Here is a 25,998-nt window from a genome sequence, read left to right on the forward strand (position 1 = left end):
ATACCATATGATCTCACTCATAAGTATAGGGTAGAAACAATGACAAACAAACACGTAGCAACAGAGATTGGCTTGGTGGTTACCAGAGGGGAAGCGGGGAGGGAGGCGGGAAAGGGGTGACTAGGCACATGTGTGTGGTGATGGATTGTGATTAGTCTCTGGGTGGTGAACATGACGTAATCCACACAGAATTTAAAATATATTACGATGCACACCTGAAAGTTATATAATATTATAAACCAAGGTTACTGCAATAAAAATAAATCAGTAAAAACCAACTTTTAAATTGATTTTCTCTGGTGCACTTTTGTTTTATGTTTTATTGACTTCTACTTTAACTTTTATTTGTTCCTTTTTGCTCTCCCTGGGTTCACTTCTTTTTAAACTTCTGGAGATTGATGCTTGGATGATCTATTTTCAACTTTTCACTCTTAATATAAGTGTTATGTATGGCTTTAGTTGCATTCTGAAAGTTTTGATAAGTTGAATTTTCACTATCATTCAAAGAAAAATATTTCTTAATTTCCATTTGTATTCATTTCTTTAGCTTTTGAATTATTTAGAAGTATATCAAGTACTTTTCGAACATGTGAAGGTTTTAATGTCTTTTTTGCTATCAATTTCTAGTCTAACCGCACTGTTGTCAGAAGATGTATTCTGTATAATTTTAGTTTCTGATGTTTGTTGAGATTTCCTTTATATGTATCATTGGGTTATTGGTTTGGCATTTGATGTGAATTTTACTTTTGCTAGGCATAAGGTATGTAATTAGGTCAAGTTTATTGATTGCATTGCTCAGATTGACTATATCCATATTGAATTTTTGTCTGCTTGGTCTATCAGTTACAAAGAGACATTCATTAAAATCCCTGTGATAATGAATTTGACCATTTTGCTTTTTGTTTTTAAGATTTTATTTTTTTCCTTTTTCTCCCCAAGGCCCCCCAGTACATAGTTGTATATTCTTCGTTGTGGGTCCTTCTAGTTGTGGCATGTGAGACGCTGCCTCAGCGTGGTTTGATGAGCAGTGCCATGTCCGCGCCCAGGATTCGAACCAACGAAACACTGGGTCGTCTGCAGCGGGGCGCGCGAGCTTAACCACTAGGCCACGGGGCCAGCCCCTCCTTTTTTTTTTTTTTTTTAAAGATTTTATTTTCCTTTTTCTCCCCAAAGCCCCTGGAACATAGTTGTGTATTTTCAGTTGTGGGTCCTTCTAGTTGTGGTATGTGGGATGCCGCCTCAGCATGGCCTGATGAGTGGTGCCATGTCTGTGCCCAGGATTCGAACAGGTGAAACCCTGGGCTGCTGAAGCAGAGCGAGCAGACTTAACCAGTAGGCCATGGGGCCGGCCCCTGCCCATTTTCCTTTTAGTTATGTCATTATTTTGCTTTATATATTTTGAAACTACAAAACTGTGACAAATTTAGAATTATAATGTTTTAGAAAGATTGACCTTTTCATCATAATGAAATTCCCCTGTTTATTGCCAATAATGCTTCCTGTCTAAAAGTTAATTTGTCTGATAAATATATAAAACAGATATGTCTATATTGGCCTTTTCAAAAATTTTTTTTATGTTACATATTTTTCATTCTTTTATTTTAGTTTTTATGTGTTGCATTTTAGGTGTATCTCTTAATCAACATTGAGTTGCATGTACTTTTTTTGAATCTAGTTTGAAAAACTTTGTTTTTGAATGCTCATTCATTTTCATATTACTACTGTATTAAGGGGTTTAAAGTTACCCTCTTATTTTTTATTTTCTATTTGTCAACTCATTTTATATGTCTTTTCCTCTACTTTGGGCAGTTTTTAGATTAACAATTTTATTGTTTCATTTTTTTCTGTTTATTTTTCTGTCTTATTAATTATATGGTTTTTTTTTAAAAGATTTTATTATTTCCTTTTTCTCCCCAAAGCCCCCCGGTACATAGTTGTATATTCTTCGTTGTGGGTTCTTCTAGTTGTGGTATGTGGGACGCTGCCTCAGCGTGGTCTGATGAGCAATGCCATGTCCGCGCCCAGGATTCGAACCAACGAAACACTGGGCCGCCTGCAGCGGAGCTCGCGAACTTAACCACTCGGCCACGGGGCCAGCCCTATATGTTGTTATTTTTTGAGTGGCTTCCTCAGGGATTACAATCAGTATTCTTTTTTTTGAGGAAGATTAGCCCTGAGCTAATATCTGCTGCCAATCCTCCTCTTTTTGCTGAAGAAGACTGGCCCTGAGCTAACATCCATGCCCATCTTCCTCTACTTTATGTGTGGGACGCCTACCACAGTACGGCTTGCCAAGTGGTGACATGTCTGCACCTGGGATCTGAACCAGAGAACCCTGGGGCACCAAAGCAGAACAGGCGAACTTAGCACAAAGTACTGTGCCACTGGGCTGGCCCCTACAATGAGCATTCTTGACTGATTAAAGCCTAAAATAAATTACTTTTACCACCACCAAGAAGATTCAGGGATTTTAGGACATTTTAATTGAATTTACCTCTTTCTCGTATTTTATCTTGTTATTGTCATGTATTTTGATTCTACTTCTATTTTGAACCCCATTAGACATTATTATCTTATATCTCCACAATTTATTACGTTTACCCACATATTTGCTCTTTCTTTTGCTTTTCATTTCTGCATGTCGCCCTGGCTTCCGTTTTGGGTGCGCTTTTGCTCTACTAGAACAACTTCTTTTACTAGTTTCCTTAGTTCATATCTGTAGGTTACAAATTTTTGTAGTTTCGGGTTATCTGAAAATGTTATTATTTTGTCTTCAAGATAATGAAGATATTCACTGGATAAAGAATTCTAACTTGGCAGTGATGTCTTTCATAATTTTGAAGATGTTCTTTCATTTCCTTCGGGTTCCATTGTTATTGTAAAGTTTGTTTTTACTCTTATTAGTGCTCATGTAAAAGTAACTTTTCCCCTTCAAACTAATTTTAAGATTTATTTTTTTCATTTTTGGCTTTTAGAAATTTTTCTATGAGGTATGTAGGTGTAGATTTTTAAAATTTCTATCCTGTTTGGTGTTCATAGTGCTTCTTAAGTCTATGTCTTTTTGAAATAATATAATTTTTTCATTTATTACATCTTTAAATATTGCTTCTGCACGGTTCTTTCTCTTCTCTCTTTCTAGGACACCAACTATGGGCATGTTAGACCCTTTCCCTGTGTCCTTTATGTCTTCCGTGTGCTTTCCTGTAGTTTTTATCCCTTTTTCCCTCCTCTATTCTACAATCTATTTCCTACTGACCTATTTCTTTTCTCACCTTCTGTGTCTAATCTTCTATCAGTCTCTATCAATTGAGTAATTTTAATCATTTTATTTTCCAGTTTCAGAATTTCTATTTAGTTTAAAAAAGATAGATTCCAGTATAAAATATAAAATTCTCTATATTTCATCTTATTTTTTCAAACTGTTAATCACAATTGTTTTAAAGTCCCTCAATTCTGTATCTCCTTGTGCACCTGTTTCTATTTTCTGTTTATTTTCATAGTTTTGGTTATTTAGTCTTATCCTCCAACATGCCTGTTACTATTTATTGAAATTTGGACACCGTGTATAAAAAATGTGAGAGCTGATTTGCTGATCTGGGTAGTGTTATCGTCCTCTAGAGATTGCTTTGCTTGTTGTAGGGGGGAGGCTGTTATGATGGTGGAGAGTCCCTTAATCTATTTAACAATTATCTAACTACCTAACTAACTTGATTTCAAATTGGGCTTCAACCTTGTGATGACGCAGTATTCTAGTTCCTGTCTTCTAAGGTGCAGCCCTGCATGGGTCACACCTGAAGGCTTAAGGTGACTATAAGGGCACCACCTCCTTGATGATCCCTGGACTATAATTTTGTCCCCTAAACCAGGTGTCTTTCCCTTCTAAGCTTCTTACCTACCCCTTTCTGCTCAATTTCTCCTCCTCTCAGTGGCCTATTACAAATCAGCGGTACCTTGAGTAAAAAACGGAATTGAAAATCAGGTTCACCTTTGTACTTCCCTTCTCCTGGGGACTTTTTTCTTCAGGTCCTCACTGCCTGCCAGCTTTCTAAAGTCTTTAAATCAATACATTTTACATTTGATTCAATTTTTTTAAGTTGTTCTCAGAAGGTGGGTTTGTCTGTAACAGTCTTCTCTATGATTACTAAAATTTGAAATTCCTCCAGCATGCGTTATTTTGAAGCATATGACATTTTCACTCCTATAACATAAAAGAGGGCACACCTGCTGAAATCGAAGACTTTCCAGATGTAGAATCCTTCCTTTGAAACTAAAAAAAACAAAGTCAGGTGCAATTAGACATTATGTTTGTGGTGAGAAACGTGAACAATAAGAAACAAGAACTGCCTAGAATATTAACATTCCAGCATTGTCAAGGAGACCAGAAACCATCAGAAATTACCAAAACTATAATCCTAATTAGAGCATTTAAAGTAGAGAGACCACAGGGATGGTATCAGTTTCATGCTTTCATAACTGTTTTAAAGGCTGAAATGTCAAATTAGAGTTTAAAAATTGGAGTATATTTAAAATGTTGATATTTAATAAATTAGCATTGCTAATTCACAGATTTCCATATAACATTATTTTATTATTTACAAGATAATTATAATATTTATAAAATAGTTTATAGTGTTGCATAAAATGGTAGGCAAGTTAGAGCAGTTTAAGGAACTGATTTTTCTTTTAATACTCGCAGTGTATCTCTGTGACTATGTGCACAGTTTCTTCTGGAGATAATGTTAAGAGTCTAAAAAGTGAGGCTGTGGACAAATCCATGCCACCTCTCCCCGCCTTCCACTCTAACAGACTCTGGTTTAAATATCCTCTCTCTTCACTCTAATTAAGGGAGCTGATTATAGTGTCATATTGTGTCAACGTTGTATGTCAATGACAGAGCTAATCACCAAAGGACATTGTAAGGTTTGTAGTCCTAGGTCCCCAGAGGGGTAGAGAACAACTCTGTAAATTTTCTGAGAAAAAATATTATATATATATTCTTTCGCCCTAAACACAATACATAGTTTATGTCCCCTTTTTGTTTTTGATAATATCAGTCTTTTCTCCCCATTCTCTACAAAATTCAGTTTGAATGAAATTATTTTTAGATGGATTAGTAATCACAAAACCTTAGCTAATGTTTCTTAATTGTTGGTCATCCTATAATTTTGCAACATGGACTGTTCATCTTTAAGAGCTTGGTTTTTCAGAGCTGGTGTGTTTGAAACGGGTTTGAGGTTTTGTGGTTGCTGTTCATGTTCTGCGGAACTTAGAACACTTAGCTTCCTTCTGTTTGGTGAACTGGCCAGGCCCTGTGAGTGTACACAGACCATGGAAGTGCCCAAGTGGCGTTCCTATTAGAAAAGAATCCTCTTTGGAAGTCAGACAGGTGGCCCGTCTCTGCACCAATCCCAGAGATCTCTGGCTTTTCCCGGTAAGTGCAGAAGACTTGGGGGGTGGGGTACCTGAGTGAAAGTTATGCACAAAGAGAGCACGCTGAACTTGCTAGTGTAGTTCTAAGTTAGAATCTGCGGACAGTCTTACTGTAAAAAACAACCTTGTTTATTGTGACCACAACTGCTCCTTTATAGAGAGAATCGTTCAAGTCTTCCTGTGTAGTACACACTACTCTGAAAGTGACACCCAGTTTTTATTAGTCAGTAAAATATGGACAAAGTGGCTTCAGAAGCTGTCAAAAGAAAAAAAGGGCTCTGGCTAAAAACATCATAGAGGTCTTTAGGGGATCTGGTATTGCATTTATGTATTATTCAAATACTTAAAGTGGTTTTATTTTTTTTCATTATGAAAATCTTTAAACTCTATTACTAGTAATATTATCATATATAGTTTGAAACCATTCTGGTAGCCCTAAACAATAGAAGAAAACGATCAATAGCAACCAGGTACTTTGAAATTTCTAAAAGAAGTATATTCAGAACAGCATATAGAGTTTGGTTATTGTAATTCTTTTCATTCCATTTTTGCAGTATCACATGACAGGAGGAATCTGAAAATAACTTTAAAAATCATATAATTAAAAGTTAAGAACAACATCTGTTCAAATAATTTTACATTATGTTCCTTCTATTCTATTATTTCCTTTTTGTAAGAAGTTTTGCATTTCACATAGGTGGAATGGGATATAATGCAAAGTTTTTTTAAAAAGTCAGTAATGTACAACATGAGTGAGAGCTTAGTCTCGCTTCATTAACAAATTTGTAATATAATTTTGGATGGATCACTTAATTCTCTGGATTTCAACTTCCTACACAACTGCACAATTATTTATCCAAGAAATTGTTTATTAAGTACTCCAGATTTACACCTTGTTTTCTTTTCTATTGGGTTTCAATCAATCAGTCAATATTTTAATTGATCAGTTAGAAGTAATGAGAAGACCAGTGAATGAGAAATCAGGTGCTATGAATTCTAGTCCTCTGTTTTCTAGTAATTGGCTGAGTGATTTGGACAATATTTTCTAACCATTCTAGGCCAGGGCTTGGTAAATTTTTTCTATAAAGCACTAGAAAGTAACTACTTTAGGTTTCTAGGCCAAGAGGCAAAATTGAAGACAATATGCAGGTACTTACATGATCATTTAAGATGTAACCATTTAAAATGTAAAGGCCATTCTTAGCTCACAGGCTGTATGAAAATAAGAGATGAGCCAGATTTGGCCTCAGGGCCATAATTTTCCAACTCCTGTTCTAGGCAATGATTTCCAACAATTATAAAATGGAAGATGTTGACTAGATCATGTGACCCCAATGGAGTTCATGGATGATACTTAGGGTGATTCACCAATCCCCTAAAATTGTATACAAAAATCTGTGTATATAAATACGTGCTTTTTTAATGGGAGAAACGGTCCACAGATTTCAGCAGATTTTCAAAGTGATCCAAAAGCCAATTAAGGTCAAGGACCACAGGACTAACTGATTTCTAAAAGTACTTCTAAAATCTAAAATTCAGTGGACCTACAAAATGCTTATTGGTTATTTACTATGTGTAAGCCACTGTCCTGGCACTGCAAGAGATGTTAGCACATTATAACTAAAATAACGTGTGGAAAATATCTTAAAGAAGATTGGAATATGAGCAAATCAGTGATATCCTTCAAAGTAATAACCTTGAGAAAAATTCTGCAATTGGTCAAACATTTCTGAGATATTACTTTGTAAAGTATCTTCAAATCTAGTATGAGTTATGTCAAAATATTCATCATATATTCCTATTGTTCCATCTTGTCTTTGATGACCATGGTATTATTCATGACAATCATAATCAAACTTAATCTAAGCAGAGTCTCTCCTAAAAATACACTTTCTTTAAGGACAGGAACTATGTTTTTCGTCTTCGTATTTTAGAATGGTATTTGTCACATACTAAATACTCAACTTCTTTGCAATTGCTATATGAATGAATGAACAAATGAAAAGACAAAGACACTCTTTGAGATTACGTGCCATAGATACTGAAGGCTTAGAACCCGAAATACTCGAAAAATAGTAGTTGCTGAGTCCAAAGATTGCTTCTCTTTTCAACTTTGGATGTAACTGTGATTTCAAAATACTTGGTCAACTAAAGATTGCAGTTCCTGGGGATTAAGTTATTTTTAAAAGAGTGAATTTTGTTGAATGTAATTCACATAGGAGAGAGAAATACTTCCTACAGATTTTCTGGTAACCTTGTCTCTGAGACGGGGTGACTGGAGAGTGAAGTTTTGTGCAGCAGCATTCTCAGCATCTGAGCCCTTCCTGCTCTGAGATCAGCTGGGAGGTGGTACCAGTTGGAGCACTAAGCATCAATGGTAGGTTTGCTTGGGCAATGCAAAATTCAGATCTAATAGAATTTAGAATAGCACTCTGCTCCCTGATAGAGAAGTTCAGCCTGACCTCCAATTGGTGATGCCGAAATCTGAGCACCATTTGCCAGGGAGTCCTCACAGCTGCTTGGGGGTGGAGAAGGACTTGTGGTCCAAATAGACCTCTCTTCTCTCTCCAGGAGTAATTTCATTTTCTGAAAGAAAAATTCAGTCTACAATAGCTGGCTTGTGGTTCATTCACTTCTCTAGGGAAATTTGAATCTTAAGATTTCAAAATTTAGGAAAGTTAATGAAAAGTCTGCACAGCTCTGTACATATCTGGTGTTATGCCTGAAACATCCTTATGCAGAAGAGTGCATGCCACCACCTCCCCTCCCTTCAGTCCCCCTCCACCTCAGAAACTCTTAGACCTTGGGATGTACTTATAAAGTGTGCCTGTGCAGTATCACTCTGCATTAAATAGCACCATTTGTTCAATTGTTTAGAGGTTATGCTGAGGTCATATTCCTGGATCTCGTTATGGATTGAGATTAGTCCCAGATATAGTCCAAAGACCAAAACCTTCATAAATGGAACCGCAAACATGTATCCCAATTATGTTTATGGTCTAAGGTGTCACTTAAGTGACAGCAGGAAGCTCAGTACCCTCCCAAAGGATTTCTGAGACTCTGGGCAGGGCTTACATGTTCTAAATCCAAGACGGGGGTGCCTTCACGCTGACTGCTGCCCGGAGATCTGTCTACAGATCACCTCCTCACCTTTCTCATTGGCTTTACTCCAAAGGGTGGACAAGGCGTCTCTGGTTCTCTTTCAAACACAACTAATTGAATTTGTGAAACTTTTTTGGCAAACTTTTTCTTAAAGGACCTGATAATCAATGTTTTAGGTTTTGTGGACTACACAATCTCTGTTGTAACTACTCACCTCTACAGCTACAGTGTGAAAGCACCCATAGAGAATAGATAAATGAGTAGGTGTGGCTGTGATCAGATAAAAACTTTATTTACAAAAGAAGTTGCTGGTTCATGGGCTGTGATGTAGTTTGCTGGCCCATGAACTATGTTGAAGGCTTGATGACAACTTAAAAAATTACAACAGTGTAGAGGGAAATGGAAAACTCAAAGTTAAAGATCACCTGCTGGGGCATCAGTACTTCTTCCTGGATGGTCCCAATGGCCACCTCTCATGAGCCCTGGTTTGAGGCCATGCTGTTGGGCTTACTCATCACTCCTGGGCAGAGGTCTTCTCCTTGCCTTCACAACCACAGATTCAGGTTTCCCCCTTACTGTGTTAAACTCCAGTTAGAGGATGTCAAAAATAAGTGTGTAACATCATCATCTCTGAAGAGCAAGGCCCATTGAACAGCAATGTGTTCCATATAGATCTGGAGCATCTTTGGTACTCACAGTGGCACTTACCTTCCGTTTGAACTGTGAAGAGACTCACCAAAACTATTCTTTCTTGACTAAAGGGAGAGTATTCCCTAAAGACAAATTCTTTTTTAAATTTTGGCGAAGTATACATAACATAATATTTATCATTTTAACCATTTTTTTAAGTGCACGGTTCAGTGGCATTAAGTACATTCACATTGTTGTATAACCATCACCATTTTCCATCTCCAGAACTTTTTCTCATCCCAAACTGAAACTCTGTACCCCTTAAACAATAACTCCCAATTCCTCCTTACTCCAGCCCCTGGGAACCATCATTCTACTTTCTGTCTCTCTAAATTTGACTATTTCGGGTCCTTCACATAAATGGAATCATAATATCTGCTCTATTGTGTAAAGACAAATTCTTGCTTCTCTTCTTAGAGTCACATGAAAAAATAAATTTTCTTTCTATTCTGGCTTCTAGCTGTCTCTGGCTTGGAGATATTGGGGTTTAGACTGAGAATACCTTACTGTATACCTTTCATTAATTATCTCCCACTATTCTACAACCTATTTTCCCTCCATAAATTCTTAGGACCTCTCATCTTTTCCCAAATACACACTGCACATTATCTTCTTTGGAATATTGGGAGCCGTACCTAGAATGTCACCACCTCATTTTCCTCTGTGGTCATCAGACCCAGCACATCAACCTTGTGTTAGGGCCTTTGCTGATACTGGCAGATGGAATTGTTCTCCTCTCTCTGTGTCACATGGTGTATTAGAAAAACCACCTAGTTTTTCCCTCCTATGTATGTCTCCTTTATTACTCACACAGACCACTTCTGACACTTCTGGTCATCAAATAGGTGGAGGTCCGCTCTCCTCCATCCTCCCAACCCCCCTCCCCCTACACCAAGTAATTCTCCAGAACATCAGCTCTGTGTTCTACAATTTAACTCAATTCTGGCACTATCTATCTGGAGATCGTGTCAGATCCTACAGGTTAAGGGCTCAGTCCCATGAGACTGCCCCCGCCCCCCTTCAGATTCCACTCAAAAGTAGTAGGTTCTCAGGTTACCCACAACTTCTGATTTGGCTACAAATTGGAGGTTCCTATGACCCCCTTCTCAAGTTAGATTAATTTGCTAGAGTGGCTCTCAGAACTCAGGAAAACATTTACTTACGTTTCCCAGTTTATTAAAGGATGTGATCAAAGAAATAGATGAACAGCCAAATGAAGAGATATGTAGGGCAAGATCTGGGAAGGTCCCCAAGTGCAGGAGCTTCTGTGCCTTGGAGTTGGAGAGCATCAGTCTCCTTGTGTGGATGTTTTTGCCAACCTGGAAGCTCTCCAAACCCCCTATTCTTGCTTTTATGGAGGCTTCCTCACATCGGCATGATCAGTTACTAACTCCATTTCCAGCCCCTCTCCCTTCTCTGGAGGATGAGAGGTGGAGCTGAAAAAGCCAAGCTTCTAATCACAGCTTGGTCTTTCTGGTGACTTGCCCCATCCAGAATCCATCCAGGAACTGACCTGGAGTCACCTCATTAGAACAAAGGATGTTCCTAGTGCTCTTATCACATAGGAAATTTCAAGGCTTTAGGAGCTCTGTGCCAGGAACCAAGGGCAGAGACCAGTATATATATTTCTTATTATTTCGCTCCTCGTCCACCTGCACTCTTGTAGTTCATCATACACCGCCTGGTACATGAGAGTATTTTTGTGCAGGTTTTAGCTTTTCTCTAGGTTGTAATCTCCTTGCAGAACAGTGACCATATCCAGCACAGACTTTAGTCTATGCAAGAGCCTCACTCAGAGAAGCTTTAGTTGGGATCTGGGCATGATACTCAAGAATTTTAAAAAAAGTAAACAATCGTCACATTCATGGATCCTCTCTCTCTCTCAATACTCCATTTATCTCTCTCTCTCTTTTTCTCTTTCACTCAATACTTCATTTACATACAATCTATCATATAAACGTCTCTACCAAGAGCAAAATTGTTGAATTGGCCTTTTTTAGATCTCTTCCCATGAAGCAAATTTGATGTAAAACTTTTTAGGGTCTCAATTGGGTTTTCAAGAAGAAAATTTTAACAGTAAAACAGAGATTATTATACCTATTTTCACTCTTTATACTATTATAGGTAGAAAGACATATAGAAATATTCAAAGATGTTTATGGGTCCTGCTTTCCAGGAGACAATAATGTAGTTGGAAAGGCACAATTTATCCATATAAAACAATGGCAAAGACCATAAGTCACTATGAGAATCTATATTTGTCAAATGTTTTATGGCTTATAAGGAGGAGATAGGTATAATAATCATTATTTTACTGTTAATATTTTTCAGAAAATTTAATTAAGAGAACTTGAAAGTTTAATGTCGAATTTTCTTCATGGGAAAAGATCTGAAATAGCCCAATTCTAAGACTTTGCTCTTGGCAGACACATTTACAGAACAAGAGTGGTTAGATAATCTTTATTAGATTGCATAAAAGGAAAAAGAATGTTGAGTAAAAATCATTAGCCAAATGATTAAATAGATAGCTAGTTTTCTAGAACAGGTCTTAATACCATTAAGGGTTATTAGAAAAAATTTAAAGCATTTTAGCAAGAAGGCTAATTGCTTCCCAGAAGACCATGGTAAATTGGATTACACAAAAAAGCTCTGTGCCAGGCCAGGTTTCAGACCATTTTTCTTTTACATTGCAAATGACAAAATCAAGCCTTAAGGTCACCTGGATACTCTTGCAGGTCGGGAAAGCGAATTTTATCTTCAGGTCCCGAGCTTTCTCCCACAGCGTCTGTCCTCGGGCATGAGTTGCATGATGTGGACTCTCAGTGCTGGGGTCCTTTAGACATGAGGGAGGTCAGTGAAGATGGAGAGGTCAGAAGGTTGGGACTTGATGTGTGGATGAAATTTGGATGCATGACCAAGAATCTGACACTCAGGCACATTAAGACAGTGATTCTCAAGGTGGGTCTGTGTCAGAATCACCCAAACAACTTATTGAGAGCACCAATTTCAAGGTCTACCTGTGGATTCTGATCCCGTGGTCTGAGATGGCGTTCTGGGCATCAGTGGCTGGTCAGATCTCCTTGGGTGATTATGAAGGTTGTGGTTAGATGCCTGGTTATTTCTCATCATATTCCTAACCTTGTATTTTAAGTGCTAATAGCAGGGACATAACTAACAGTTGCTCCAAGGGTTAAATCTAAGAGAAGGAGGAATAGAAAAGTTTCTGGGACATTCAGAGAAGCGATTGGCATGCCGGCCCCAGTCGCCAACACTGTGCAGGACATACAAGAGAGGCTACTGCAGGGAGAGAGAGTTTTTATTCCTTGTTAGCTTATTAACTAGGCTTTCTTTATAAGAAATGGTGATTCTCTCAGCTATTGTATATGTCTAAGAGACAAACACATCTGCCACGTCCCAGACCTTGGTCAGTCCAATAAGCCTCAGCTTCTTGTGTCAGAAAAAGGGAGATCACAATATCTAATTCAAATAAGAATTATGAGGATCAAAAGAAATAACATGTGAAAAATGCCTAGGACGTAGTATTATTCAATAATTATTACCCTTCTTCTCTCCTACCACCATTGTACAGTTTATAGTTTTTATAATACCCCGAAATAAAACAAATGGAAACTATTCTCGTCTCACTGTGCTATCCGTCAACGACTTTCAGCCAAAGACCACAGGGACACCTGCAGCTAAACAACTGGGCATATTACTCATTGCAGGGAGGGAGAACACATGCCATGGGGAACCGCGGGGCACTTCAGTAACACGACCTTAGGAACAATCTCTTATAGGATTTGGGCTTTGCTGGGGTGATTTAGGGGAGGGTCTAAGGAATGGGATTTGCTTTGTCCTGGCTGCCGTCGGAAAGCACAGACAATTTTACGATTCAGTGAAGAAGTGACAGTCGTTAATTTTAACCAAGAAAGGGCGTGTTTGGTATTTAACGGGTGGCCCAGTGACCTTGTTTTGTCTGTGCTTAGAATAAATTACACCAGAGCCTTGCTTTGTCTCAATTTATCAGAGTAACTGAGCTGCTGCCTTTTCTGTTTCTCACTTCTGAAATGAAACAGAGTGTAGGGAAAAGCTGATATTTATTTCAATATTTATTTATATATTTATTTAAATGGAGAGATTGAACACTTATTGAACTTATTGTGTCTGTCATCAAGCTAAACTTGCATCCCGCCAGCAATCTCACAGGTATATTATCCACGTGAGGTGAGATTTGAAGCCAGATCTAGCTGACTTCTAACCGCAAAAACTTCCAGTCTCGAGTACTGTCACCTTGTTGAGCGGTGCTTTTGACATCATTTGAACCCATGAACGAATTCCTGGCCAATGCTCTAAATGGATTTCCATCAACTTTACTTACAACGGGAAAAAATCTTTTAATCTATAATCAGAGACTGGCAAACATTTTTTTTGTAATAAAATGGATAGTAAGTATTTTGGGCTTTGTAGGCCATACAGTCCCTATCAGGACTACTCAGTTGCCATTGCAACAGGAAAACAGCCATGGATTATATGTGACTGGATGTGTGTGGCTGTGTTCTAATCACACTGTGCTTATAAAATTAGTTGGCAAATGGGATTTGGCCCTGGGGCTGTAGTTTGCAAACTCCTGATCTAGTTTATAAGTAGCCAGAAATCTCAAATCAACTTGGATTTTTAAAAAGGTATTTTACATTTGGGATAATTATGTGTAGATTGTTAATTTAAAAATTATAAATATGTGCAATAATTAAATATGTGTAAATATAAATTTTACAGTGTTTTATTTTATCGGGGCTTTATCTGTTTATTTTAAATAAACCACCAATTTCTGACCACGGCAGAGAATCAGGATGGTGCCTCACACCTATTGCTTCTCTGATCCTGGACAGTGGGAACTGGAGCTTGAGAGGCCAAAGGGCCTATCTAATAGTTGTTCTGTGCTTCCTTTCATTATTCCTTAAAGGATAACTCTTGTTAACTAAACTGAAGCTCAGAGAGGTTGAATACCTGTCAGTTGTCCAGATTGTGGTAGAGCTTGTGTTAAGCCTCACATTCCATTCACTATACCCTATGCCTCAATTTTAATAAATTATTGACTTGATGGCTTGGAGGCGTAAGAAGATCCTCAGGCTGTCTTTTGCATCATCAAAGAAAGAGTATATGATCAGAATAAACTTAGTGCAGTGTATTTTGTTACAGTTTGACTTTTTGAAAAATTAGGTTTTTGAAAAATTAGGGTTGGGAGTGTGGAAACTGGAAGTTGGTACCATAGCATTGAGAGGGTGTTGTATGTCCAGCCTCAGCACCCAATTCCCTTTTTATAGACTCCACTTTGATCAAGGCATAACATCACGTCCCAGCTGAAAACAAAGATCACCTACCACCCCTGTGTCAGATTGTCCCCATTTGTGACTTGAGGGTGGAAAGATGGGATGGGCCATGTCACAGGAGATGTTCTGCTCTGAACCTCTTCAACCACTTGCTATGCTACTGCTAAGCTCTCTATTAAAAAGAATTTTCCATTAGAATCTCTCATTCTCCAAATGTGCAGAAAAAAATACAAGAGTATATGGGTAACTGGCACATTTGTATTTGTATGATTTTATGTTTAAAATTGAATATCACACAATGATATTTTTTCATGAAATTAAAACAGTAGTATAACTTGTACTTTAATTTATATTGTATGCTCAGCTCCTACATATTTCTACAAATATAGCCCACTAGGCAATATTCTGTCTTAGAGGAGTCTAATCTATGTTCATCCCCTCTCACTAAGCTTAATTTAAAACCCATCTGTCCCAGAAAATTTCAGAATAATTCAACTTGAGTGCTTCATTCTTCCAGTCCAGCCAGAATTTGTAGCCTTAGCTTATACTACAAAGCAAATATGGACCTCGTAATAATGGGCCACAACTATGTTGTTGTGGTGGCATGTTGTTATAGTGAGTACACTCCTGGGAGTTCCATTTGAAAACAGGGACAATAGACCTCATGATTCACTTACGATTTAGCATGAGAAAACAAGTGCTCCAAACGGAATATGGCAGAGAGAGAATGTATCGATATTTTTCCTGAGTCCCTTTCCTTCCTTAACCTCATATTATATATTATTTTGTGGCATAATAGTAGTAATAAATATAAATAAATAACAATTAAGAAGACGGTAGTCTATTGACATTGTTTTGTATGTTTGAAAGTGTTGTTGCGAGAGAAGTGGAACGGAGACTTGCTTTGTGACCCAAGGGGAGATCTTTGAGAAGCACCGTCACATAACTCAGCTCAACTCTGTCTCCCTTTTATTTCACGCCTACCTTAGAATTAGATGTAGAAAACAAAAATACAGGACTCCCCGTTAAATGCGAATTTCAGATAAAAGATATGTAATTTTTTTTAGTATAAGATGGTCCCAAATATTGCAGGGGATACGTATACAGAAGTAATTATTTGTTGTTTATCCAGATTTCAAATCTAACTGGGTATCCTCTATTTTTATCTGTTAACTCTACACCCAAATCCTTAAGGCTCAGTTTTCACATATAGAGCTTTCTGCTTTGACAGAATTGGATTTAATTTCCTGCTCAGTTGCATATGAGCCCTTAGGCAACCTCCTTAAGCCGAAAGTAATACTTCATATTGTAGAGAGTTGTCATGAGCATTACAAGGAGAGAAGGCAAATAAAGCCCCTAGGTTGGGGCCAGGCATAGGGAGCTGCTCAACAAATGTTGACCAAATGTTTATTTCCCTTTTTTTTCTCCTTCAATTTCTTTCAATTCTTCCCCTAACCTTTCTGGGAAGAATTAGGTGCTGCTTCCTTTTCCCTCATAATAGACTGTGCCCATTTCTATTACAGTATTTATTTTATATGACTTAAGGCCTGTTTTGTAAAAATGACAATATAGACATTTCAATTTCTTTCTTCCTTCTTTCCTTTGTTTTTGTCAGTGTTTCCCTGGTATAGCCTTTTAACATTTTTTTCTTTAAACATTCTAGACTCTTTTATTTAAGATGTGTCTAAATAATGGACTTCTAATGAATTTTTAGACAAAGTCTGATAATCTTTTTAACAGTAGAATTTGGTCTGCTTAAATGAATTACTAATGAAGTGTGCATCTATTTCTACCTTTTGATTTTTTGCTTTCTATTTATGTACCTTTGTGTAGGTTTCATTTTTCCTTTCCTTTCTTTCCTGTTCTCTTTCCTTTTGAAATTGTACTTGTTTTTTTTTTTTTCCTTTCATTTTTCTCTCCACTAGTTTGGAAGATAGACATTCTATTTTTTGTCTTTTAGTATTTTCAATAAATGGGAACTTCCATATTAATTTAAGAACCCTGTTAAACAATGTCTTAGATCTTACCCAGATCTTAGAACACATTGACAGAGAACCCCTACCCAAGTTATATAATATTGTTGCCTGGTATTTTAGTATTCTCTTGCATTTTAACCCAATAAATTAGATATTATTATTATTTTATACAAAATCTGTTTAGATTTACCCATACATTTACAGTTTTTTTGATTACCATTTTTTTCCTTCATACCTTAGACTTTCCTTCTTGTATAGCTTTCCTTCTTCCTTAAATATATCTTGTATATGTTCCTTTAGTAAGGATAAATGTCAATTTTGTTTGTACAAAAGGTCTTTGTTTAGCCCACATTCTTGAAAGATAGTTTTGCTGGGTATACTTTGTAGGTTGACAGTTATTTTTACTCATTGTTTTTGAGGTAATATCCTACTGTATTCTGGCCTCCACTACTGATTTTCATAAGCCACCTGTCTGTGTAAAAGATTCTCTTTTTAAGTGATCTGTCTTCCCTAATGGGCTGCTTTAGCATCAGCCTCACTTTTTCCTTAGTATTCTGCAGTTTCACTATAGAAATCTATACCTAGACACAGGTATAGATTTCTTTTTATTCATTCTGCTTAAGATTTTTTTGGGGGTGAGGAAGGTTATTGCTGAGGTTACATCTGTGCCACTCTTCCTCTACTTTTTTTTGTGTGTTTGGGATGCTGCCACAGCATGGCTTGATGAACAGTGTGTAGGTCTGTACCCAGGATCTCAACCTGCGAACCTGGGCCACCAAAGTGGAGCACACGAACCCAACTGCTATACCACTGGGCCAGCCCCCCGCTTAAGACTTTGACCTTACTGAATCTGATGATTGATTTTTCACCAATTCTGGAAAATTCTCAGCCATTATTTCTCAAAAAAATTGCCTTTAATTTGCTCCCTCTATTGTCTATTCTGGAACAAACTTAACCTCCATGCCACTTCATTTTTGTGGTTTTCATTATCTTTCTAAGAAGATAGCATAGTTGTTGAGAAACAGAACTGAAGCCAGACTCCCTGAGTTGAATGCTATGACTCTATCTCTTGTTAGGTGTATGAATTTGGGCAACTTACTTAACCTCCTGTGCCTCAATTTCCTTATCTAAAATGGGGGAGCAATATCATTTACTTCATAAGATCGTTGTGAGGATTATAAGAGAAATTCTGGATAAAGTGCTAAGAAAGGTATACAGTGTGTTTGCTTTACTATTTTTCTTTCTGTGCTTCATTCTGAGCAATTTTTTCATATCTATTATGTGGCCCACCAATTTTAATTTTCTTTGTCTAATATGTCCTTTGAGATACTGGTTCTATTGGTATATTTTTAATTTTCAAAAGTACAATTTTGGTTATTTTTCAAACTGCCTGGTCAATTTTTAATCATTTACTTTTAATATATTCTTTTATTTCTTTGTAGATTTATATTGGCATTGGCGTTTGCTTCTGCCAAGTATCTTCTGCCAGATACCCAGAAAGCCTGGGCCATTTTGAAAATGGCTTGTTCTTCCCTTTCCTCAATGTGTTGGGAAAACAGATTGAGGGAAAGTTCTCTGACCTGATAAACCTGATTTGAAATGACTATGAGATGAGCATCTGACAGAAAAAAAACCAAAGCCTGAGGTTGGGAATTCAATTTGAGATTGACACCGTGGTTTTCATTCTCAGATCCCCATTGGAAATGCTTGGAGAGCATTTAAAAAATATCAATGCCTAGGCCCCTTCCCAGAAGTAAGATCCATGCCTCAGTGTTTTCTAAATGCTTCAAGGACAATTCCACTGTGCAGCCAGCATTAATGCATCAACCAGAGCATTGTGAAAAAAACTGAAACCACTCCAGGTGTCCCAAACAGGGAGGGATTTCCTGTAGAGGATCAGAAGCTGCAACACCATTGGAAGGGCTGAGAGAATAAAGAATAGGGGCAGCTGCTGCTCTTTTCCTGCAAATCAGGAAGTACAGGAATCTCAGGAAACCACCACTGTAGACAACAGCTGCTTATGCTCTAAAGAGCGTGATTCAGAGGAGGCCTGAGACCCTTCGCCAGACGGCTCGGCTCTTCTGCTCTTTCCTGAAGCCCTCGGGGCTGCGTGCTGTAGACACAGGAAAAGTGATGGACCCTCTTCTGTTTCACCTTCAGATTGTCTCAGGGATTTGACACTAAACCCTGTGGCTAGGGAGTCGAGGCAATGAGAAGGGGGGAAATGGTGCAAATCTGTCAATAGATTAAGAATCACTGATTTGGGATAGGTGAATTTCCAAAATTCAGAGCACAGAAGGGCTCAGGCCGATCAGTTACTTTGAACATCAAAATGCTCATAAAAACATTGATCCAGATTCAAGAAGATGGCTTGAGGTTAAACTCTCCCAGTGGAGAGAATTTTTCTGGATTGTCCAGATTTCTCTAAGTACCCAGAGGAAGTGAGAATATCTTTTTACCCCTATGATGCCTTTAACTTTTCTGGCAGTGCCAAAGAATTCATAAATGAATGGCAAAAAGAATCTTTAAGAAGAAGCTTAGTCAAATGAATTAAAGGCTACACTTTGCAGAGCCCCAGCTGAATCTGGTATTCAGATGGAGAGGTTTAATGATGGGTGCCCTGAAAATGCAACTATGAAAGAAAGGGAAATGTGTCTGATGCCAAAGCTCATGTTCTTTGTTCTTCGTGCCATTGTTCCCACTTTCTGAGAGTGACCACCCACCTGGTGTGTCCCTACTTCTTAGTCACTCCCACAGTCTCTTCCTCTTCCTCTTTCTCTCCTATGCTTCCCCTACCTTCTCTTCTTCTTCCCTTTACCTCCTTCCTGTTAAAGGGTCTGGTGGTGGAGCCAGGCAGAGATGTGGTCAGATCTATGGGGATTTCTCAGTGGTAAGGTAACCTCAGACTCTGTGCCCAGGGGGAAAATATCACCCTAGAGGCAGACAGCTGCACTCTGAACCTCCCAGAACTTCTCCTGTCATAATAATATTGAATCTTTACTGCTTGCCAAGAAAATCCTAAGTGCTTTTAAATACAGTGCTTAGAATCACGATTTGCACATATTTAATACCTTAGTTTAGTGCCATTATTAAAATTTTCACAACAGCCTTACAAAGCAGATAATTTTATTATCCCCATTTGACAGATGAGGAAACTATAGGCTTAGAGAGATGAAATAGCTTGCTCAATTTAAAACAGCTAGTATCCAGATCAAGTAGTAAGCATCCCACTGTGTTCTGAGTTTTCCTTATTACAACATGTTTATGTCTCCAGTTATAATTCAAGAAGGACATTGGCAGACTAGAGTGTCCAAATAGTCTGGCCATAGGAGGAAGGTACCATAAGCCATATCATCTTTATCACCCTCATCAATGATGAACATTTATGGAGTGCCATCTCTATACCAAATCCTATGAGACATTTTACGTAAATATCTGCTCGCATGTAAAACACTTAGTACAACAACTTTATGAAATATGTCACATTATAATCATCAAATATATAGATGAGGAAAATGAAGTATGCAGATACTAATCAAGTAAATTGCCCAAGATGGCCCAGCTAGTAAATGATAAAGGCAGGATTCCAGCACCAAAGCTTGTAATCCTACACTATATTGGAAACTTTAATTACCTGCTTGAATAAGAAAAGATGGCAGGGCACAGAGGTTGAGAGAAAAGAAAGAAGAAAGGAGTATTCAGTTGACGAAGAAATATCATTTAGAAAGGAAAAATATTTACATTGTAAAGCTCCCAAGAACAGAACTGTAACTGTGGCAGGGTTGTTATAGGGAGGCAGACTTCTATATGAGATAATAAAGAACTTTCCAGCAATTATTTTTGTTTAACAATACCACAGACTGCCTCAAAAAACAAGAGTGTAAATTCTATGACTCTGGAAGAGTCTGGATATGAAAGAAATTTCTTAAATTGAAAAGAATACTGGAGTGTATATGACCTCTTAGATAATGTGTGACCTCCAAGATGCTTTGGATCTAGAAATTAGCTCGTTTAAGTCATCACGGCAGTCCAGTAGATGTAAAGACATAATTTTATAAGTGGACATGTTGAAGCATGATGAGGAAAAATAACACTTTCATTTGAGCCTAGGTAAAGAAGAAATTTGGTCATTGAACTGAGCTCTGGAGCTAGTCTCTGATTCTGCCAGCATTTCATTCAAATTGTCTCCTGACAAATGACTTGGCAAAAAAGCCTGCCAAAAGCAGTCTGTGCTCCAGTTAAGCAGGGAGTTGTTGTTCTTCCTGAATTTGTTTTTGTTTTTGTACTAAGAAGGCACTTCTTCCTGCACAGTTTAATGGGAGTATTAACAGGGTGGTGACAAAGGGAGGTGCCTCTTGCAAGGAGTAGCAAAAGCTAAAGCTGACCTTGTAGGACCTGCTTGCAGGAAAGGCAAGTGTCGTTTCCGGGAAAGACAAAGTACTTCAGGAAACTGGTGAGGGGGAACAGGGAGCCATGCACAGGGTATGAGCCCATCTAGACAGCATCCTTTCCTTGCACAACCATTGGCTTCATTATGCAAAAGGGTTAGTCAGAGCAGCAGTTAGATGTCAAAGCCCAAATGCCTTGCTTAAAATACCCATTCAAATAAGTAATAATAATGGCTACCATGTTTACACTTCACAGATCACAAGGCATGTTCAAGTATGATAGGCATCTCACCAGAACCTTCTCAACATTTTACAAACAAAGAAAATTAAAGACTTATAAAACTTCTTTCATATTATAGTGTCTCATTTATCTTCCAAATGACCTTGAGATGGAGGTGTTATTAATCTATGTTGTTAACTGAGCCAGAGAAAACTACACATAGATGCACAAGCCACAGCAACTGTTCTGAGAGTATCTAAGGCTGTTGTTTTGTTTCTGTCATCAATGTCATTGTCATCAGGCAATTAAGAAATACAGGGCAATTTTGCATGGTGGAGAAATATTAGAGGAACTAAAGTTTAAAAATATTTTTATGATTATGAAAAGAGCATTTTTATTATTATGGAAAATTGGGAAAACATTGAAAAAGTACAAAAAGAAGAAAACTTATAATCCACCTGCCCAAAGCAACCACTCTTAATTACTTAAATATTTGGTATAGTCACTTTCAATAAATACATATGTTCAGATTATATAGTAGAGATCATAGTGTATACCCAGTCTTGTCTTCTTCTTTTATCACAGAAATTTTCTACTTTATTTACTATTTCTTCATCAGCATTATTTTAGTGGCATAGTAGGTTGTATGGGTGTAGCACAATTTACTTGACAGTAAGTGCAAAAATCTCCCTGCATCTAGTGTGTACATTTTGCACAGGTGGCTGGTATTGCTCTTAGTAATTCCTACAAGAGGGATTACCGCCTCAAAGAGCATAATTGCTATTCACGACCTTTGTGAACATTGCCAAATTGATTTCTAGGAATGCGGTCTCAATTTCAACTCTAACGAGCAGTGTCATCTCATCTTTGCTAGCATTGAGGGTTGTCACAGTATTTTACTTCACTAATTTTACAGATGAAAAGGATTTTATCATGTTTTAATTTTCACTTATATGAAACCCATTGATGGCAAGGTCATTTTACCTTGTCGACCCGGTTCCTTAAAGGCACTGATAAAAGAAGTATCTGCAAAGGGCAGTCTTGAGCTAGCTGTTTCCTGCCAACAGTAAAGATCAGATGATCACGAGTAACTCCCAATGGGCATGGTAAATACTTAAGAGCGGGAAGGCTTGTGTATTGGCTGCAGGAGCAGGGAGTATAGCAGCAGAACTGAAGTGTGTCTGTTGTTTGTCAGCTGGGCTCTTCTCCTCCCACTTGGAGTCTTTCTTACTGAGTGAACAGCTGTTGAACTCCTGTTGTGTGCCCAGCACGCCTGCACTAAGCGTTGTCTCAGCATTTGGTTCACAGCGTGGATTCTCTCTTCACAAAGCCCTCTCTGCAGAGAGTAAAACAAGGAGAGTTTCAAGTGGAGAAACTGAGAGGACCTGGTGATCCAGACGGAGACCCATTGCCAACATTTCCTTTGGAGGCATTAAATTTAATCATATTCACTCTTCATAATAGAAAATAGAAGTATATCTATCTTTCACCATTGTTTGTCTTTTTTGGAAAATGTTTTCTGCCCTTATTCTTTTCATTTCAGATTACTAGTTAAAAATGTCATTATGGGAAATTTGAAAATCACAGCATAGTAGGGAGCAATGAACTCCATGTATCCATTATCCAGCTTCATCCAGCTACAGCAACTCAACTCACAGCTGCTCTGGTTTGATTTATTCCACCTCCCCTGAACCCCTAAAACTGGATCATTTTGAAGGACACCCTAGATATGATATCATTTTCCCCATAAATATTTTGATATATCTCTAAAATACAAGGACTCTTTTTTTAAAAAATCCTAACTATAATACTGTTATCTTCCCCAACATAATTCTTTAATATCATCACATAGCCAGTTACTCTTCAAATTTTCCTGATTGCCTCACATTTGTTTTTCAGTTGGTTTGTTGAGTTGGGTTCCAAACAAGGCTTAGACGTTGCTTTTGTTGATTTGTTTATTACATCTTTCTCCTCTCCCTCACTTTTCTCCAGCAGGCAGCTCTTTCCTTTTAGTGGGAAATCGTATTTAAAGCCCACAATCTGGGTACCAGGGATGCTTTTTGTTACTGTGATGGTCATTATTTCTGGACAGAGTGAGGAAGTGAGCAGCAAGAGGTAGCTTTGTTCTGCTTACATGATTGTAATTGGTATTTACTTGTGTCTATAACAGGGTGATTTTTTTTTCTTCCTGAGTTTCAGAACTCCATAACTGCTTAATCAAGTATTCAATGTGTATTATAACTAATGGTGTTCTAAGTTCTTTAGGGTGAGAGTGGGGATGGTTCGCCACATGATCTGGCTCTCAAAATCTTCCTTAATATTCTGCAACACTCACGAATCAAAACGAAGAAAACAAAGCAGGGGGAAAGACTGAAATTATTTGGAGCAAAATAACAGAATGACAGAGCTTCAAGGGTCTAGTGAGATATTCCAAGTTGACTTCTTCATTTTGTAGACAGATACACCAAGGACAAAGAGCCGACTTGCTCAAGGTGATCTAAATCAGTAGTTCTCAAATTTTAATATGGCCAAGAATTGCCTGGAGAACTTGTTAAAACACCACTGAGCCTCACCCCAGAGATTCTGATTCAGTCAGTTTCGGCGGGGTCCTGGTGATGTCCATGCTGTCAATGCACTGACTAACCTTGAGTGACACCAATCTGGGTGTTTCCTGATGAACAATCAAAGTGAACATCCTCTTGGCTACACCTCTGCTGAAGTACACAAGAACTCACTTTGAGCTATCTAGGAGCAGATGTTGGAAAAAACAGATCCTGGGGTCAGAGCAGGTAAATTGTGGGTTGGCTAAGTGTGACCTATCAAGTGTGCTTTATGGAAACTGGGCTGCCTCCACGAATCTACTTGATGTCTTCAAACTTTCCTCACAGATTAACTCCTTTAGGTTAATTCCTCCTTTTAAAAATCAAGTCCTTAAAAAAAAATTCTACCTCTGCTGTCAAACTTAAGTTATTCATCTCAATTTAAGTCTATTTCAAACACCATCTGGAAACTTCATGTGAGCCTCCTAATAGCAGGCAATCTTTTTCTGAAATAACACAGCTTCTGCTTGGATCCCTCTGTTGGCCCTGAATCCTTCCCACAGGATGTGGTTAAATATTCTTGAACAGAGAGTGATCCAGCAAACTAGGTATCCCAGAGATGCAAATTTTCAACTCCAAATGAAAGAGGACACTGACTTACCTGAATAACAGCCTCAAAGTTTGAGGAAATGCCGCCAGAAGTGGCAGAACTTTAGAAACCTCAGTCCTCTGTGTATAGTAAAAATAGATGACAGATACCCCAAAAGGCAGGATAAATCCCTTCACTTCAGAACTACTCAGGAATCTCAGTCCAAGAGCCAGTGGTAGGACTTCAGAGTTCCCAGAGGCTTTGAGGAGAGCCTCCCTTGAGATCTGTGTTCTTTATTTCCTGTCTGTTACTTGTTCAGCAGCAAAATCTGGGAATCCAAACGGCAGGTCCCAGGGAGATAGAATCTCTGCTGGAGCGATGTCTCAAGGAAAAGAGTGGGTGCGGGCATCACTGGGGGACTGAGACACTGGCTGGCCTTTGGGACACAAGAAAGAGAGGAATGGTTGCATTCCCACTTGGGGTCCCTTTGATAACAGTCCTTATTCACCTCCATATTCCCTAGACTCACCCTAATATGTGCTTATGTTTGGGAGGAGAAGGACCCAAGGGTTTCTGCTGGTAGTGTAGGGACTCAGAGTACACACATGTGTACCTGTGGTGGGTGGTGAGATATGCTAAAGAGTAGGAAAGAAAAAAGACTAAAAGGGTAATTTGGTGGTCAATTTTGCCATCTTAATATTGCTTTTCTTTGGACCATAGAAATTAGACTGCCATTCCCTCCTTGCACCACTATTCTCTGCTTCTCTGGATTATGTATCAGCTTGTGAATCAAAGGCCATTTTTTAAAAAAGCAAACCTGATACCTGAAATCTGGCAAAGAATGGTTGCCTTTCTGGTGGCAATGCATGAGCAGATGGGAACAACATTTCAAAAAGCAAGACGCTTCTTAAGATCATTGTATTCAGTTAGCTACTGCCAGCAAAATGCTGTGTAATGTCATCCCGTGACTCAATAGCACCAAAAAGCAATTGTTTATCTTCATGGACCTGTGTGTTGGCTGAGGGTCAGCCAGTTGGTTTAGGTTCAGCTGAGTGACTCTGCAGATCTCACTTCGGCTTGCTGCCACATCCAGTGTCTGCTGACTGAGGCTGGGCTCTCCTGTATGGTTTAGTTCTACTCCATGGGTCTTTCATCCTCCTCCTGGGACCAGGGGCTAGCCCAGCATGCTCTTCTCGTGGTAATGACAGAGGCACAGGAATATGCAGAAAAACCACCCGTTAAGGTCCAAGCTGGAAACTGGCAAACTGTTACTTCTACGTCAGTTTGGCCAAAGCAAGTCACCCGGCCAAGCACAAACTCAGGTGGCCGGAAATACATTCTGCTTCTGTGGCAAGAGAAACTGCAAAGTCACGTGTCAGAAGGTGTGTATATAGGAAGGAGTGAACAATTGGGCAACTAATGCCTCTGCCACAAATATAGACAGTGCTATCCATTCAGTTGAATCTTATTACATAAGAAAATTCAGATACAATACCATTGGATTCTGAGGCTAATTTATAATGCTTTCTCATAGATAAACTGTTAAAAAAACTTTAGCCAATGGATCTGAGGCATATCTCTTAGGTCCTGTTTAGATTTCTCTTCCTCTTTTACTGCCTAAATTCTTCTCATTTTTTTCTGTGTTCCTCATGGTTCCAATGTTGTACTTGTCTGCACTGAGCCTTATCACTTGATGAAAGTTCCCAGACTCTATATCTGCAATTGCTCCATCA

The 25,998-nt window shown here is 38.3% G+C and overlaps 1 protein-coding gene across 2 annotated transcripts in view; it reads left to right on the plus strand.

Annotated features, from left to right (window-relative positions):
* GPR141 (G protein-coupled receptor 141) overlaps positions 1-25,998 on the plus strand; it is a 75,136-nt gene that overhangs the window by 10,516 nt on the left and 38,622 nt on the right. Inside the window, exon 1 of one of the 2 annotated variants that reach the window (XM_014840704.3) lies at positions 5,294-5,431. The exons of the other annotated variant lie outside the window; for it this stretch is intronic. The gene's annotated coding sequence lies outside the window, so the exon portion shown is untranslated. Of the gene's footprint in view, positions 1-5,293; positions 5,432-25,998 lie in introns of those variants that run through there. 2 annotated transcript variants of the gene reach the window in all.

The sequence above is a fragment of the Equus asinus genome, chromosome 1 (genome assembly GCF_041296235.1).
Source record: "Equus asinus isolate D_3611 breed Donkey chromosome 1, EquAss-T2T_v2, whole genome shotgun sequence".
In the NCBI taxonomy this organism is placed as follows: domain Eukaryota; kingdom Metazoa; phylum Chordata; class Mammalia; order Perissodactyla; family Equidae; genus Equus; species Equus asinus.